The sequence below is a fragment of the Mus pahari genome, unplaced genomic scaffold (assembly GCF_900095145.1).
Source record: "Mus pahari unplaced genomic scaffold, PAHARI_EIJ_v1.1 scaffold_3372_1, whole genome shotgun sequence".
NCBI lineage: Eukaryota > Metazoa > Chordata > Mammalia > Rodentia > Muridae > Mus > Mus pahari.
Genome location: NW_018394148.1, coordinates 51,919 through 58,692, shown reverse-complemented (window position 1 = coordinate 58,692; position 6,774 = coordinate 51,919).

Here is a 6,774-nt window from a genome sequence, read left to right as displayed (position 1 = left end):
ACACACACACACACACACACTTTGGTAGGCTGTACTTCTACCTCTCTTTCTTATGGGTCATGATTAACTGAGTAAGAGAAAGCAGGTTCTCTAGTTATGTGGATGATACACATTAATGCACATGTGCAATTGAGTATGCTTGTGTTTGAGAATCTAGTTACTTATATACCCTGGTGTATGTATGAAGGTCAAAGACCAGCCTCAGGTGTCAACCCTACCTTCCATCTTATTTGAAAAGGGATCTCATTTAAATTATGAATAGTTGGGCCTGGAGATTTCATGAAATCTTATGCTGCTGTTTCCCATCTCCCTATAAAGCTGGGATTGCAGAGACATGCCTTCAATGCTGTTTTACCTGAGAATCCAATCTTAAGTCTTCATGTTTATCCCACAAGCATGTCACCTATTCTCTTTGTAGGGTTTTACTGCTGTGAAAAGACACCATGTGCAAGGCAACTCTTATAAGGACAATATTTAATTTGGGCTGGCTTACACATAATGAGGTACATTCAGTCTATTATCACCAGCATGACAGAATCCAGACAGATGTGGGGTTGGAGGACCTAAGAGTTCCACCTCTTGTTCTGAAGGAAGATAGCAGAAGACTGGCTTCCAGGAAGCTAGGGTGAGAGTTTTAAAGTGCAACCACACAGTGGCATACCTACTTCAACAAGAACACATCTCCAAAGAGTGCCATTCCTTGGCAGGCATACTCAAATCACCAGACACACTAAGCTTTCTTTATTTTGTATCTACTTTTTACCTACTAACTGGAAGACCCCTAAGCTATCTCTGGCACTTCTTTCTTTTTTCCTCCTTCAAATCATTTGCCTTTGAAGTGAATGGACAAATGATTTTGAAATGCATCATTTTGACACATGAGTGTGTGCTGATTTTTTTATGAACCACTGGAACAACTGTTATGCAGCTTAGTGAGGATGAAAAAGAAGGAAATGGTTGATATTTGACTTTATAGGAGGACCCCTGTGGTCCAACCAATTGGTGAACCTTAAGTGACTTGGCAGATTCACTTGTGGCATATGGCAATGTGGACAGTACTTCACACAAATTGAAAAAATCATCTTACTAATAAAATTTAACACAGCTAGCAGGTAGAAAAGTCTGTTGAAATACTTTTGGTAATGAATTTAACATGAATAGCAAATTCAATCATGCACTTAATCATTCCTGAAGATGGAGACAGATTAATGATGTGTATTTATACATGCCCAGAATCTATGCCACCAAGAAATATACTTATAACCATATTTTCAGGTTTAATGTACCTTAAGAGTTAAGAAGATGACATAATTGGAGAAGTGCTGGTGTTGAAAGCATCTGGATCAAAACCCAGTCCTGAAAACCTAGATAAGTGTATCTGGGCATGGTAGTAGACACTTACAGTCTCATTTCTGGGGACACAAAGACAAGCAGTCCCCTGTAAAATGCTGTTGAGACAGTGTACCAGATTAAAGCCAATCTCAAAAAATACCAATCCAAAACAAAAACCAAATCAAACCAAGCAAAAACAAAAATTATCTCTGTAAACAACATAAAAAGAACCTAGGAATAACAGCCAAAATGCTAATGTGTTCACTCAATAAATATATACACATGCACAGAAACAAACTCACATATCAACATTCACATAAATAGACATATATGCAAAACATTCTTCTTTGTATACATGGTTGTATAAAATTTATATTTACATTAATCAGCTTTGATAAAATGTTATTTTGATATATTTATATGTATATGGATATCTTGTTTATACTTCTTACATGTCAGTGTAGAAATGCAGATAAAAGTGGTAAATATAACACTGAAATATAGTATATAGTTGACAGTTATAGTCAACACATATGAAATAGATTTTGTACACATATTATTTAGAAGAATATACAATATCCCTAATACTACCATGTGGGATTTATATTGAAAGTATTTATGAATATAGTACAAGTACTCATAATGTTAGGCAAGTTAAGCAATGGAAGGATTAACTTCCTCCATTAGTTGAAAGACTGTACTCACACAACTCTTTCCAGCATAGTACAGAATCTAGACAAAGGCTATGGAAAATTGAATTTAAAAGATTCAGAAATAGGCAAAGTACTTAGCAGGGCATCCTGAGAAGACAGGCAGGATTCAGATGTCAACATCACTTTTATTGCTAAAATAGTGTGTGCGTATATGCATATATATATATATATATGTATATATATATACATATATATATATATATATATATATATGCACACACGCACACACATACACACAAACACATATCAAACAAGTCACAAAAACTTCAAAGTACAGCTTGTTCTTTCTGTAATATATGATGTGACAATTGTGGCTCAGAAGTTGTGAGAACGTCCGATCAGTTACTGGTCTAACTTGACATCTGTGCCACAAGAGTTCGCCTATGCCCAATTCTGCCTGGTTTGACCAAAACTAGAACTTGGATAACACAGAGATCTAGGTTATAATTAAATAAAACTGGGAAAAAATAAGAAATGAAATAAAATTATTCCTAATGATATCTTGCTATTTTGCTATATTCATAGGTTGGTGCCTAGCCCAAATTTCATCAGAGAAGCATCATCTAACAGAGATGGGAGCAGAGGAAGAAACCTGCAGCCAATCAGTAGGCAGAACTTAGGAAACCCCACAGTAGACGGGAGGAAGGATTGTAGGAGCCAGATGGGTCAAGGACACCAGGAGAATTCCTCCTACAAATTGACAAACAAGGACTCAGGAGCTCACAGATACTGAAGTGGCAATAATGGAGACTGCATTGGTCTGCACAAGGTCTTCTGTATGAACATTATTATTGTTTAACTTGATGGTTTAGTAGAATTCCTTGCACTGGGAGTTGGGGGATCTCTGATTCTTTTTCCTGTTCTTAGGACCCTTTTCCTCTTACATGATACCCTCCTCCAACCTTAATATGAGGGTTTGTGCCCAGTCTTCCAGCATCTTGTTATGCTGTGTTTGGTTGATATTTCAGAGGTTTGCTCTTTTCTGAAGGGAAATGGAAAAGCTGTGTGTCTGGGAGAGAGGGGAGGTAGGGAAAGAACTATAATGTGTAAAAGAAGGAGAAACTGCTGTTGAGATATATTATATGAGAAAAGAATAAATAGAAAACAGGTTTATATTTTATTTGTGTTTTGTGTATGTGTGTTCGTGTGTGTATATATTTGTGTGTGTGTGTGTGTGTGTGTGTGTGTGTAGGAATTTTATGCATAAAATTTCCTCAGAGGCTAGAAGTGGGCAGATCCCCTGGATCCACAGTTATAGTAGTAAGCCACCGACGTGTGTCCTGGGATCTGAACCTGGGTCCTTTGCAAGACCAGGAAGTGCTCTTTTCAAAAAAAAAGATTTATTTATTGTTATACATAAGTACATTGTATCTGTCTTCTGACACACTAGAAGAGGGTGTCAGATCTCATTATGGGTGGTTGTGAGCCACCATGTGGTTGCTGGAATTTGAACTCAGGACCTCTGGAATAGCAGGCAGACTCTTACACGCTGAGCCATCTGGCCAGCACAGGAAGTACTCTTAATGTTCTGAATCATCTCTCTGAGATGGTGCATGTTTAAGAACTTGGATCTGAGTCCCAGGAGAATCCATTGAGTCCATGTATCTGGGCTGTTGATAAAATAGTATGTGATTTATGGTTAGTTGTTCCTCTTAATCTAATCAAATGATGTTAAGATTCTGTCTCTTTAGTGTGATTTATGTTCCATTCTACACTACCTATAGGATGAACAGAACACCCTCTAAACAATCCCAGTTCTATTCAGTTTGATTAAAAGCACTTCTATGAAAAACAGGGAAGGAACACACTGCTCTATATTTTGTCTCCATAAGTAAGATGAATTAATCTAATTACCAGAAACTCACAAGTCCAATACTTTTGAGAAATCTATCTATCTATCTATCTATCTATCTATCTATCTATCTATCTATCTGGCAAGGCTTCATGCTGAATCTACTTGGTATAAAATGTAGATAAATGAATTGACAAAACTAAAGTTCAAACTATACTTAGCTACTCAAGTGACTTTCTGCCTAACACATTTTAGAATCATAACATGAGCCATTCTGTCATATTGCTAAATTTGTTAATCAAAATATCCTAAATCCAAGAATGGTTACTGGTCAAATAAGGATCAAAGTGAGATACTAATGGGACGTGTAAACAATCAAATTTTGCCTCACAGTAATTATGAAAGTCCCCAGAATGTGGGAAATTTCATACATGTTACCTCAATTCATACCACAATTATTGACTGAGTTTCCCAAGCAAAGTATTATACTATTTTCAGCGATTAATTGTGAAGGTCAATTTTGTTAGTTTAACAAGATCTAGAAACACATCTGGAAATGTCTGCAAGGGAGTTACTAGGTTGAGCTAATTCAAGTAGAGACGCATATTATAAAGGCAGCCTGAATCAGTTCATGTGATGGGTTCCAGATAGAATAAAAAAAAAAAAGAAAAGCTAAGCTGAGGACCTGGATGTGATGCAATCAGCAGCACTACAATCCTCCTGCTGTTCGTTCTCTCCCATGATGGACCGTGCCACCAGAGACTAAATTCACCTTTCTTTCCTTGCGTTTGTCAGTAATATTTCATTGTACTGGAAAAAAAAAAAAAGCTAATAGACACATGTCTTCAAGCAATACAAAAGGTGTGAGAGCAGAAATGATGGTAAATAAAACTATGAATGTACAACTTATGTGAGACTAACTGTAAATTATAAAAAGGGAAACCCAGTCTTCTGTGTGTACACTGAGGAATGAAGTTCTGGCTTCCATGACAATGACTTTCAGATCCATTATGGAATGAGAATGTATAGCATTCATAGGCATATCTGACTAAGCTCCTTCCCTGTGCAAGTTTTTACCAGTGCTCAATGTAAACAGAGAAAGAGTCACAGGGCTGTGGCTGAGGGACCAACGAACATGAACAGTGGAAGGAAATGTGCTAGCAAGGGAATAGAATTCAGTGTCCAAGGTAGTTTACATACCAGAGCTTTTATTATTGGAGAAAGGATGCATTAAGGGGTTGCTTTTAGTTTCCTAGCTCCCTGAGCTGAGGTAACACAAGCATTTTATAATGATAAGTTCCATGTAAGATATTTCCAAGTGGTACCATATAAAAGTGAATCATCAACCTTGGGTTGGCATCAATGGACAACTCAATGTTGATCATTGCTTCCCACAATTTTTTAAACATTTACTTCAATTTCTATATGTATAAACATGTGTTGATGCTTATATGTGCACTACATGCATATCTGTTTCCTTAGGCAATGAGAAAAGAGTCAGATCCTCTGTAATTACATTTAGATTTGTTGTGACCAAGTATGTGTATCATAGGGATGGAAACCAGGTACTCCGGAAGAGGAACAAGAATTCAAACTACTGAAAAGTCTATTCAGTCCTCACTTCAAGCATCCTTTGAGACCTGGTGTCTATGTTATTTTCCATTAGCAGATGTCAGTCTGCTGTTCTTTTGAATTTGTCTAACTCCCATCTCACCATAGGACTTCTGAAAGTACAGATACCCACCTTAGTGTCCAGCTCTTGATGGTTATTATGATTATAACACAAGACCTCATACTTACACAGCACTTTACCATTGACCCATCTTCTATACTCAGTATCATCATTTTTCAAATGATTTCCACCAATTGTTAGAGTTAGTTAGAGTATGTTATGATAAAATTAATATTGAATTAGTGTATAATATTAACCTTATCTAGGTATTTCTCATTTTATACCCATAATATGTAGCTATACATTTATGTTCCCTCTACTCATATTTTGGAATAAAGGATATATTAAGCAATCTGTAAAATATAAACTTTGATATCAACAATAGAAATGGCAAAATGCAAATTACATTAGGGTAAAATATTTATTTTACAGTTTTGACAAGTACAGCCAGAAAAGAAGCAGAAAATGATTCAATAGAATCGTATCTGATGTTTGCCTCAAATCTTTTCCCCTTTATTTTTTTACAAGAAATTGATTGTCTGTGCTGGGAATCATCTAAGTTGAACAGTTCTTTTGAAGTCCTGTCCAAAACCATTACATATTTTACTCATTATTTGTAAACTTCTAAAATATTCTTTCATGAAATTAATTCTTAGAGAAGGAGACCAGAAGCCAAATGCTTTATTCCTTCAGATTCATAACCATTATGACAACCCAAGTCATGTTGGTACAAAGGAAATAAAATTCTCACAGGTTGACTATTTTAAAAACTCTGCCCTACCTAGTATTTTTTCGGAAATAGTGGTTGTATATTCTTAAATAGCTTAGTCCTCAGGGAGCAGAAATCAGCAGATGAATGACTGCTAGCACATGGTTGGGGCTAGCTTTGGGAATCTCAAAATCTGTCCTCTCAGGAATGTTTCATATTCCTATTGGGGAATCCCTCTTCTAGGGATTTGGAGTTCAATTTCCAGCCACCACATGGTGGCTAACGACCATCTGTAATGGGATCTGATGCCCTCATCTTGTGTACATGAACACAGCATTCTCATATACATAAGATAAGTAAATAAATCTGAAGGAAGAGTAGAAAAGGAGAGAGAGGGGGGAGGGAGGAAGGGAGGGAGGGAGGGAGGGAGGGAGAAAGGGAGGGAGGGAGGAAGGAAGGGGGAGGGAAAGAAAGAAGGAAAGAAGGAAAGGAGGAAAGAAGGAAAGAAGAAAAGAAGGAAAGAAAGAAAGGAGGAAAGAAGGAAGGAAGGAAGGAA